This window comes from Falco biarmicus, chromosome 3 (genome assembly GCF_023638135.1).
Source record: "Falco biarmicus isolate bFalBia1 chromosome 3, bFalBia1.pri, whole genome shotgun sequence".
NCBI classification, from domain to species: Eukaryota; Metazoa; Chordata; class Aves; order Falconiformes; family Falconidae; genus Falco; species Falco biarmicus.
This window is the reverse complement of record NC_079290.1, coordinates 16,324,467-16,336,715: the sequence shown is the minus strand read 5'-3', so window position 1 is coordinate 16,336,715 and position 12,249 is coordinate 16,324,467. Positions and strand designations below refer to the sequence as shown.

The following is a 12,249-nucleotide window of genomic DNA, read 5'->3' as shown; positions in this document are numbered from 1 at the left end:
CACAATTATAGGTGGTGTACAACAGAAAAATGTACAAGCACAACTGTGGTTCAGAATTAAAACTCAGGCAGATAAAATACTGCATTCCTCTGCTTCCAATTAGTATGAGAAAGATGTGTTCTTGGCGATTTCTCCTTTATGCTCATTTGAGAAAGAAGAGTTAATTTAACTACAGTTAATTTCATGCCCTCTATAATGTACCCAATTATATTGTCCTAATTATTTCAAGCCCTCATGTGCCTTGGTTGAGTGCCTTTTTTGGAAGAGGATATTAAATAACGATTATCCTCCTCATTAATACAATGCACGATAAAGAGAAAACAAACAAGACATGGCTGAAAGGCATAAATATCATTTATACTTTTTACTCACTTTCCCCCCTGATCTTTCCACAACAGCAGTAACATTAGTCATGGAGACAGGAGGAGGCTGACAAATTTTTTGTCTTGACTTGTCATTCCAGTTTTGTCTGGTTAATGCGTGAGGGTGTGGGCATCCTAGAAGCTGGGCTTTTCTGAGAGATCAGCTATTATTGATTTATAGCAAGCACTAGGTTACAACTGCAGAAGTTGAGATCTGAATTAGTTCTAATTGATCCTTGTTTTACTAATTTGGACAATGAAACATAAAGAACCGAGTCGTAGTAAAGAATAAGGTAGGAGGGTCACATCCATCTCTTACGCATGAAGATTTAAATGGTGCAGAATTAGTGCTATCGCATCCATATGAAGGTAGACAGGATTTGGAGACAGCGTATGAGGCAGATCTGTCTTGCCATACTTCATAACAGGGTGGGATTTGATTCATCAATTTGCAGGTCCATCGGCTGGTTCTGTTCATGTCACTATATATTAAGAGCTCAAAAAAAATGACCTCTGGCTCCTGCTCTCGTGCATGTGCATTCAGATCTCAGACAGATGCTTAAGTCTCTGTCCTGATTTCTGCACCAGGTTGCCGAGACCCAACACTCATGTAGGTGGGCTTGTTATAAAGCATAAAGAACAGTACTGAGATACAGGTAAGATGGTAACCTTCAACTATCATGTGATTAAGCAACATGGCATGTAATGCTGCTCTTTATAAAGCCCAGGATATGATTGGCCTTCTAGGCTGTAAGTGCAAATTGCCAGCTCATGTCCAATTTTTCATCCACCAGTATCCCCAAGTTCTTCTCTTTGGGGCTGAATATATATCATGTAAGGGTGTAGGCACGATAAAGGACAGTGTCAGCTCATATAATTTTCATTCATGCACACTTTGAGAAGTGCAGAAGTATATATGCGGTATATGGAGCAACCCCAGGGTTGATTTCTTCATTTTGTTCTATCAAGATCAGCAGAAATATAAAGGAAATTAACCACTACCTGTGTTGTCTGTAAATCTCAAGTAACTGGATAACAGTGTGCTATTTGGAGTTGGAAAGTGTAGCTGGCCTTTGGTACCCTCCTCCTTCCCACCTGTTCAGGATATTGCTTAACTGGGAAGGTGAATAATGAATCAGCCTTTTCAGGCTCTTTCAGATTCCACCTTGTCTGGAAGAGAAACTGCAAGACTCATCAAGCGCAGGGTAATAAAAACATGTGCAGACAGAAATACCCTGAGCCTAAAGCTGATGTAGCTTCTGCCATTTGGCTCATGTAAAGATTCTTTAAATCCTCTTACAGTAGAAGGCTGTAGGGGAGTATGCTGTTGGACTGATAAAAGCATGTCTGTCTGTTTTGTAACAAGCAGCTAAGAAGCGTTGCTGAGTCACCTTCAGTGTGAGCTCACTCTTCTTTTTCATTACTGAGCAGCAGGTGTCACGAGCCTTTTCTGATGCAACTGCTAGTAAGTGCTCTGCCATCACCCATTGTGTCACATGGCATCACAGACAGAGCCAGCTGATGACAGGAAGGAGAAAGGGTCAGCATCTGATACCAAAGTATAAACAAATTCAGAGAAACATTACCTCATTGAGGAGAAAGAGGGGGGATGAGCGCAACCCAAATAAAAAGTGGAGAGGGTACAGAAAACAAAGGGAGAAAGGGATAAGTCTGCTGCAGGAACATTACTTTTTTCACCCTGAGCAGTTTTCAGCAGGTTTTGCATCAGCCAAGCACATTCTGTACAGCTAAGCAAAGGCAGAGACAAAAATAGACTACCCTACCAGGTGAATATTTGTACAAGCTCTTCTTGGATGAAATGCACTTGGAAGCAATTGGAGCTGGGCTCAGACCCAAATTAGACTACAATTCCACGTGCAGATATTCAGTGTGATACAGTGGCTCCAGCTGCTCTTCAGCAGATCAATGCATTTCTCCTCTGCTGGCTCAAAATGCTGGCAATCGATACAGTCTGGGTAAGCCTGGTGGATCAGCATCCGCATAAGTGCATCTATCCCAGCCTTTTCAGGGGTATGGTCATTCCAAGTGTTTTAAAAAAGTGCAGTTTTTCCCTCTTTTATTTTGGCTGTCCTTGGCTAAATATAGTCTAGATACTCAGGGAGACCACGTTGTTTTCTAGTTCACTGGTCTCAGTGGGAGAATTGCATTGGTAATGAATCACTGATGAAGCACCAAAATATTTGGCCCAAAGTGAACACTATGTGATTTTATGAAAGTTTTCTCCTTCTTCAAAGTTATTAAGTCAGGGAACACATCTTTTATTAGGGCAGCACTGGGGGGAATATACCCTCATACCTAGCAGCATTTGTTGAAGGGTTAAAACAGAAAGATAAGAGAGAAAATAACCCGTGAGCCTTCACCCCTGAAATGGAAATACTGATTTTCTAATTTCTTTTTTTTCATAAATTTATGCATGCATATGCACATACAGTCCAGTGGTTCAAGTTCTTGATCTGTGTCAGACATAGCTCAATTTGCTATTTCATCAGAAACTACTTTTAGTAGCCTGGTAAGGACTAGGTCCAGTAACCATCTTGTCTGCACAGCGTAGTACCATTAAGCAAACACTGCAGCTTACTATGCAGCTGACAGGGAGATTATGTGCTTAGAGTGGGATTCAGAGCAGGTTGTATGCTAAGCAGGGAGATGCAGCATGTAGCCAAAAGATAATCAGGAGAGAAATGCAGGGCCTGGGTAGGCAGGGATAAGATGTCTCCAGAATCCTCACTTCAGATCCAGAGCTCAGACACTACCCCCAAAGGCACACGCTTACAATCATTTTCTTGAGAACCCAACAAATCTCACCTGTTTCCTCTGAAATGGTGACCGAGTTCTTGGTTCTGGTGTTCAAGTGACCAGGCAGATGGAGAAGTCCTAAGTGATGGGGAAGAATGGAAACAGGTCCCTGCGTGGGGCAGCAGGCAAACCACCTCCCAACCTAATTCACCTCCCCGGATACCCCTATACAAATAATTATGCAGGTTTGAAACCTGAAGGCCAGGAAAATGATGATGTGGATGAAAGCACATCCAGGTTGGAGGAGCTGCTTAGGAAGAGTCGGTCAATGACCTCATGCATCACAACCAGCTCTGCTAGGAAGAAAAGAAAGGTGGTTGTCCTTGGTGATTACACTCTGAGAGGAATGGAAGGCCCAATATACTGACTAGACCCAACCCAGGGAAGCCTGCTGCCTCCCTGGGGTCTGGGTAAGGGATGTTACTGGAGAACCTCTGATTACTACCCACCACTGGTCTTCCAAGTGGGCAGTGATGAAGTCCAAACAAGTCTAAGGGCAATCAAGAGGCACCTCAGGGCCTTGGGATGACTGCCAGTTGCAGGGAACAATGGGGCGTGTAATCGGAAGATCACACAGATCAATATGTGGCTCTGGGCCTGGTGTCAATGGCTAAATTTCTGATTTTTTGTCATGGGTCAGTTTACATGGTACCAGGCCTGCTGGTAAAGGTGGGGTTCACCTGTCTTAAAGGGGGAAAAAGATCCTAGGTCAGGAGTTAGCAGGGCTCACTGAGAGAGCTTTAACCTAGATTGGAAGAGGGAAGGGAATAAAGCCAAACTCGTTAGAGATGAGCCTGGGGGCAGCACACCAGGGTTGGAGGCAAGATCAATAACACAGCTGAAGTGCATCTATGCTAGTGCCTGAAGCATGGGCAACAAATGGGATGCTCTGGAAGCCATCGTGGAGCAGGAAGACTATGACATTATCACCATCACAGAAACATGTTGGGGTAACTCATACGACTGGAGAGCTGCAATAGATGGCAACAAACTCTTCAGGAGGGTTAGGCAAGGAAGGAGAGACGGTGCAGTAGCTCTGTATGTCAGGGAGTGTTTCGACTGCCTAGAGCTGAATGATGGTGACAACAGGGTCAAGTGTTTATGGGTAAGAATCAGGGCCAACAAGGTGGATATCATGGTGGGAGTCTGTTAAAGACCACCCAACCAGGATGAAGAGGGAGAGGAATCATTCTACTAGCAGCTGGGGGAAGTCTCAAGATCACTACCCTTGTTCTCATGGGGGACTTGAACCTACCAGGAGCCTGATGGAAATACAACACAGCAGAGAGGCAGCAGTGTAGGAGGTTTCTGGAGTGTGTGGAAGACAACTTCCCAACACAGCTGGTCAGTGAGTCAACTAGGGCAGTGATCATCCTCCTGTACTCGGCACTGCTGAGGCTGCGCCCTGAATGCTGTGTTCAGTTTTGGGCCTCTCACTTCAATGTGGGCATAGAGATGCTGGAGTGTGTCCAGAGACGGGCAACGGAGCTGGGGAAGGGTCTGGAGCACAAGTCTGATGAGGAGCAGCTGAGGGAACTGGGGGTGTTTAGTCTGGAGAAGAGGAGACTCAGGGGAGACGTTATCACTCTCTACAGCTACCTGAAAGGGGAGTGTAGGCAGGTGGAGGTCAGTCTCCCAGATAACAAGTGGCAAGACAAGAGGAGACGGCCTCAAGTTGCACCAGGGGAGGTTTAGATTGGATATTAGGAAAAATTTCTTCACTGAAAGGGTGCTGAAGCATCAAAACAGGCTGGCCAGGGAGATGGTGGAATCATCATCCCTGGAGATGTTTAAAAAACATGTAGCGGTGATGCTTAGTGACATGGTTTGGTGGTGGACTTAGTCATCATGGGATAATGGTTGGACTTGATCTCAAAGGCCTTTTCCAACCTAAATGATTCTATGATTCTATGACTCTTATAGTTCACTATGCAACCTTCTTTCCTGACCATATTTTGTGCAGTAATTGGTGGCCAACTACTACACCCGGTAGGTAAGTGGTGTAGGTTCAAGTCCCTCCTCTGACTGGGAAAATGCTGTTAATTATCACCAGTTACAAAGCTGGATTTGGGTTATCCTCCAGAGCTCTTGCTGAACTCTGCAGCTGTATCACAGGACTCCAGAAATCCTGGGATAAAAGTGCACATCAGCAAGGCTGACTATAGTCTCCTTGCAAGGGGGAGACTGGGGTGTTTGTCACTGTCAGTTTAATAGATTTTCCTTGACACAGTCACTGAATATAGCACATGTACTCTGCTGATGGGGCCACATAGCTCAGGTAGAGTCTGACATCTTTTGCCTGTCCTTGAAGAGAAAATAAAACAGACAATGAACACTTTCTAGACTACAGGGTCCTATTCATATGATTATTGTCACTACTTTTTAACCATAAGCTTCTGTTCTGTAAAATAGCTTGCTATGCTGAAGAGGAGAGAGACTCCTCAAGGTCTTCCACAAGCTGTGTCAAGCTGACAGTTCTTCACAGAAATTTTGTTGGATGTGTCTAATTTTCAAAGTCATTCATAACAGTTTTTTCTTAGTTAAGATATTTTGAGGACCAAAAAAGGGTTGTAGGATACCTGTGCCTAACCTAGGCACAGGTTGCTGTCTTTTCTCCAAAAACTCAGATCAGGTGTGCCATCAGTACCAAACACCGGAATGTTTATGATCTACCAGCTTTATGCTTCCCTATCCATTTGTTGCTTCTTTTCAAACTGGGATGTCAGTCCTGCACATAGACATTTGGCAGAGACTTGCCCATGGCACTCCAAAAGTCTGCTGCCCCTGGGCAGAGTGCTGCCGTGAAGCACAAGTGAAGATCATGAGCCCTTGTGTCTGTTGTGGACTTGCTTGCTCTGCCCATTTCTTTTCTGATGTAGTTCACCTCTTTGAAGCAGGAGAAGATGCTGATCAGCGGAAGAGAACTATTTCACTAAAGTATTCCCCCACCACCTTTAAAAACTCCAGTTGACTTCTGACAAAAAAAAAAATATTGCAACCAACTGTTTGCCTTGAAGCCAGCACACCAAGCCAGGCCAAAATCCGTGCAGTGGTAAGACAGTGCAGATTGCCATGCTAACTATTGCCTACTCTTCCTCCAGCTCAAGGGGTGCTTATTTCCTGATAAGTCTCTGTTCATCTTTGCAGGGGTGGCAACTCCATCAGAACTGCTCCTGAAAGACAGTTTAAAATGCTAGCAGTTCAAGTAAAAAGTGGGACTTTTTCAACTTCAGTTTGAAATTCACAAAATGCTTTGTGAAGATACGGTTGGTTTACTGTTGGCCGGAGAGATTCACTGCCTGCGTTACTGTATTTTAATCATTTTGAGTATCACTGCAAAATTTCTCTTAAGCAGCACTTCCTTCCTGTTATTCTTGCTTACATCTGTTCACTGTAGTAATGGATATTTTTGGCTGTAAGCAGTTATGCAGCATGACACTTGGCGAATAGATGTCTGTGTGTGCACTAGCTACTGTTTTTTGAAGACTCATTTGGCCCTTGTCCCCTCTGGGTGTGACAAAAATATAAAGATATCGCTATAAACTGCTTGCCAGCCTTTCGTTGCTACTGTTACCTTTTTGACTGACATTGCTGATGCTTGAGCTCTGCTCTGAACTGAACTCTTTTGGGAAAATTTAAAGGATTTGATTTTAAGCTTCAAATTTATTGTGTATATGTTTGCTGAATGACAAGTTGTGCTTCTGCTATCTAGTCAACAGCGTATCTGTCCTTTGTAAGTAGCATGCTGTTAATATGTGATACAATTATTTCCACTAACCGCTCAGAATCCGACTGATCACTCTCACAGCCATAAATGAATCTGTTTGACAACCTGTTCTCTGCACAGTAGGTAGTCTTCCACCCGCCAGCTAATTTATCATTGCATCTGCCTTGTTCTGCCAAGGGATATGTTCTAGTGCATTTATTCTGTTTCTAAAAGCTTGTGACTGGCCATTATCTTGGGAGGAGAGACACGCAGAAGAACAAAAATTTTATGATGTATCTTTCTGTCTTTGTGAAGCTCTTGCTCACAGCATCTCAAAGAGATCTCCATTAGTTGTTCTTAGTCTCTTTCACAGACTGTACTGCCCAGTAGTTGCAGAGACCCCAGCAGCCCAGCTGGTTGGCTGAGGCTAGAGGAGAATGTTTCTCAGCGCTGGTGAGAAGTGCTTAATTGATATTAACATGGATGGAAATGGTCTGCTCAGCCATAGGGCAGACGTCATTTGGTATACTTTCCTTCCCTCTAATGGTATAGTGCTCATGCTACCCAAAAGGACCATCTGTAGATTTTTGAGATAGTGCGGGCCTGTTTATTGTTTGGTTTTTCTGTTTGTTTCCTATCTGTCTGGATCTGCTGTGCTAATTGCCTTGATATATGAATGTTAAGCTTGCCCAGATATCCCAGCAACCAGCAGATTTTTTAGCATGCATTTATTCTTAATTCAAAATAAGTCTAAGGACTTGCTGAACTGAGCAGCCACCATCACAATGGGAAAACCTTCATCATCCAACTGTCTGAAACAAGCTCTTCTGCCATGCTGCTAAGCAGTGTTTTTGCAGTCTGAATTCTTCAATACAGCTTGCATTTTTTTCCCCCCAGGACTCACGGTTCAGGTTCAAGACCTTGCCTGCCACACCTCCCTCTCCCAGTGCGAGCCAAAGCTACGTGTTGGAATCACAGAAAGGCAGCAAAGTTCATATATGATGGAAAAGGGTCAAAAGAGTAGGTATCACCTGCAAGTTGGGGCTATCTTTTTTATCCTCTGTAAAATCTGGGTCTTTACTCTTCAGTAATGGGTTCTCCTGTATTTTAGCCTTGTCTTGTCACATACATAGGAGGATTAACACTGCCAGAAGGAAACTGAAGATGTCATTCAGAAGAATGGACAGGGCAGTAACTTATCAATAACAATATCATCCTTTCACCTAACAGACTCTAAAGCAGAGACATGTCTTGTTTCTATTAATATTTCATAGAACCAGCTGGTACTACTAGATCCAGCCAGTCCCAATGAACTTCATTTTAGCCTTTTTATTAGCTTATAAAAGTGATAGGGTTGATGGATACCATTTAATGGAACGCTTTCCACCCTGTTCCCCCCTCCCTTCCCACCCTGAAAAGTCTGACATTCATAAATTGAGGAGGTCAGTAATTTGCATCCAGCTGAGTGGCTGTCTGGCTTTAATGAGATGATTTGTAATCATAAGCACTGCACTGCAGTGGTGTCTGGTACAGGGGGAAGAGGGGCACGTATGCATACTCCAGCTGAGATGAGGGAGAGGTGATGGGAGGGAGGGAAAGCACATGGATCAGAAAAAGGAAACAAGGCTGGAATGACATAAGGAGCTCCATTAAATGTAATACAATAATGCTGGCCTGGTTAGTATAAGAGCCAGCGGCTGGCTGATGCAAGCCAGTGAAACTCCTGTTACATAGGTCAGGCAGGCAGCTTGCAGGATCGCTCTTATCCAGAGCTCTTTAAAGCAGCTGAAAATAACAGGTTCGTTTTTGCCAGCTTTAAACCCTCAGTGCTCTTATTGCACCGCTCTGTCATTCCTTTCCCACTCCTTACATAACACAAAAACTTCCAGACCAGGAAGACGCTTCAGGGGCTAAAGAGGTTATATGTTGCATAGTTAGCATGTTCCTCATCAGCTATATTTTCAGCCCGTTTTCCTAACGGAATGGATCATGATCTGTATGTGCGTGTGTATTTTTCCTCCATCAGATGCATTTTTAACCCGCTAGCTCTTTTCATTTCAGTCACACAAAGCAGTAGAAAATTCCTGCAAGTCTTAGGCAGGCAGGTAGGAGAGAGACAGAGACTACTAATCCCTTCACTGGGGGAAAGACTCAGAAGAGAATCCTTCTGGTAGGGAGATATTTTTAATTCCTTGGCCTTGATAAAAGCTTCGCTTGGCATCTGTTTCAGAGCAGACAACCATGAATCTCACCACAGGCACAAACCCATAGGAAGCCAGGCTGCACTAGCTCTCCTGTACACAATACTTTCTCTGGCTAACTGTGAGAATTTTGCACCTCCCAAAGACTGTCTTTCCCTTGTCTCCAGGGTTTCTCTTCTCTGTAGTAACAATTTTCTGAGATTGTCACGCGATATTTTTCATTAGGAGGCCCAGCTGTGGAGGACTGTTTCTTTAACCATGTCTCCAGCTGTCTTGAGTTATTCTTCAGCAACCCAGCTGGACCAGTGTAGCGTTTTTTTACAGCTGCAATAGAGTAGCCTGCATGAGCTTTAAGTTTGCTATTTTTTAATACATTAACTACTTCATGTTGCCAAAAGTAAAAAGGCAGGAGTGCAAACTGATGTGTTCTACTACAAGCCCCTTCCAAGGAAAAGACACTGAAGTGAGGCAGGGGGGCTGCTGGTTCGCCTTAACTCGCAGTGTCTCCCTGCGCAGTTTTAGATGCACGATAATGTTGTTCAGCCCAAAGACCCTTTACAAGGTGTGGCATCTCCAGGACAGCCTGCAGTCAGGTCACTTTGTGAGGAAACAGCCATACCACCACAGGGCCCCTCTCTCTTCCTTCGCCGCTTCACATCAGGTGACGTTCAGCCCTAGTTCACCTCACCTTTCTCAGTTATGACCTCACATCCCCTTCCTCATCTGCCCCTGGAGGAAGAACATCCTTCCTTCCAGGCAACAAAGAGCTTTTCTTTCCCCCTGTCCTGAGCTCCCTCTTTAAAACATACATGCTTCATGTGCTTCCTTCCCTACAGATGTTTGCAACTGCAACATAATCCCTTCCTCCTCTTCCCTGGGGAGACATGTTACCTCTATGTTAAGTAATAGAAATTTAAGTTACAGGGATGTGTGGGTGGCCTTCAGAAATTGTGCCAGAAAGATGTTTCTCAATCAGATTTTCAGTTCCAACAGGAAAAGACGAAACAGCACAACTCTACCCAGCAGGCAACCACAATAGCTGAACTTCCTTTGGGACAGAAGGTGCCCTCAGTCACCCTAGGGAAAAAGCTTCCTCTGGGTAGGGTGAATATCCCTGTAGATGGCTTTTTTTGAGAAAAGCCCTATCCAGGAAGCAGATCCCCCAACTTCTTTACCTTTTCCAGGCTATAATCCTACCTAAGCCCATCAGCAGGTCTGTGAGCTGACAGTATTTTCCCTAGTTTGTTCACAGAGAGATCAACTGCTTTGCCAGATCCCTAAAAAGTACCCATCTAATGTGCTATTTAAGCAATGTATCATCAGTCAGAAAGGAATGAGCTGGGTATAGTCTCAATGTTAAGAACAGCATAAATAAACTGTAGATTGAACAGAGGATTGTGAGGAGGGAAATTCATTTTTACCGTTCCTCTAATGTACACTGTCTCCTCTTTGTCTGGGGAGTAGCCCACAGATGATCACCTCTGGACCAGCAGTGTGCTTTAGTGTAGCCACTCAAGCTAAAAAAAAAAACCCACCTTGAAACATTCATTGATGCTGTTTTATTATTTTCCCAATCATGTTTCCTTGACTTGACTTGTCCTGTCCCTCTGATCAATAGCAGACGTCACCCAACATGAGACATGTTTTGGATTGATTTAGAGTGCTTATTAGTACCAACTTCTAAATCACTTTGCTGAGACTCCTCTAATGTTGTTGGCACTTGATAAGGTCTTAGGCTGAGATTTTCAAGGGAACACAGCAACTTAAGAGTCCAAAACACTTAGAGCTCTCCAGCCCCTGTTGAAAATTGCAGGCAAGAGTGCAAGAAATTTACTTGCTTTCAATTATAAGATTTTCAAGCACTTTAAGGTGCCCATAGCTGCTTTATGGTTTTTTCAGAGGTACCTTTCGGAAGCTGTGTGCTTAAACATATTTGGAAATCCTATTAGAAGCCATTCAGCATGTTTATGTGCCTAAATTCCTTTAAAACCTGACTCAGCATACTATGATACCCTTCTGTGTGTGAGCAACAGCATAAAGAGCGGGCTGTCAGTAAATGACTGATGCTGTATGAATGCGTGGAATACAAGCCAAATCCCAAATGCAAAGGCTCATATGTTACAGTCATATAAACCAGCCACTTGTTTCTTCAGCAGTTGTCACAGCAAAGCTGTCATTTCCTAGTTCAAGAGTCTTTATCACATCCTTATCCTTGATACATACTCTGGGAGGAGGAAGGATTCATGAGGCAAATGGAAGTGTGATTCAGAAACTACATTAAGTCGAGGAATGAAAATGCTCCCAGCAGTGGCCTCAGTCTACTTGGATATGTGGAATGGATAGCTGGAGTTCCTCACATAATTTAGGTTACATTACCATTTTCCAAGAAAAATCCACAGTCTGGATTCAGTTTGTGTAAATAGGAGTTTCAAAACCAAAGTCTAAAACATCTAATTCCATTCTTGCCAACTTGCAGCTGAAGGATATTTCTGATTGTGAATTGTAATGGTGGAGAATATTGACTGATTCAATCGGAGCAAGAGTCAGGGACAGACAGACACACAGACCATTTCCGAGGAGATATATCCTGTTTCCCATGACAGGCAGCTTTCTTATTAAAATTATCCCAGTACATATATTCTCTATTTGAGCATGAAGTGCTCATTACAGGTCTCTACATAAATAATGTACACTTGAAATGGTTCCCTGTGCCATAAATATTGACCTTGGTTAATAATTGACTATGGGATTATATGTCTGCTCCACTCATACACTACAGGCTGAGGGTCTTGCCTCTTCCCATCAGGTTTCTTTCCTTTCACTCCTGTAATTTTGGGAGAAGGTATTATACTGATACCATCAATGTAATGATGGCACAAGTTTGCACTGGAGTATATAATTACCTCTCTCCCCCTTCCAGTTCTTGCTTAGTGTCCCCAGTCATTTCATTGGAAAGTGTGAAAAAAAGATCTTTTTTAATTCACTTTACAATTTAATCTGATTCCTCTGCAGGGCAGGCTGTAGTCCTTGTCTATTTTTGCTTTAACCTTTAGTTAACATTATTACAATCAGACATATCTATCAGTCACTTTGTGAGGCTGGTTCATGAAAAGTGTTTCAAAGAGCAGAATATGGACCAAATTTGCTGCTTGAAATGCAGTGG

The 12,249-nt window shown here is 43.4% G+C and overlaps 1 long non-coding RNA gene across 2 annotated transcripts in view; it reads left to right on the top strand.

The window, feature by feature from the left end:
- LOC130145900 (uncharacterized) overlaps window positions 1-12,249 on the top strand; it is a 61,656-nt gene that overhangs the window by 25,398 nt on the left and 24,009 nt on the right. Inside the window, exon 4 of one of the 2 annotated variants that reach the window (XR_008820729.1) lies at window positions 6,077-7,905. The exons of the other annotated variant lie outside the window; for it this stretch is intronic. This is a non-coding gene — a long non-coding RNA (uncharacterized LOC130145900). The remainder of the gene's footprint in view (window positions 1-6,076; window positions 7,906-12,249) is intronic. 2 annotated transcript variants of the gene reach the window in all.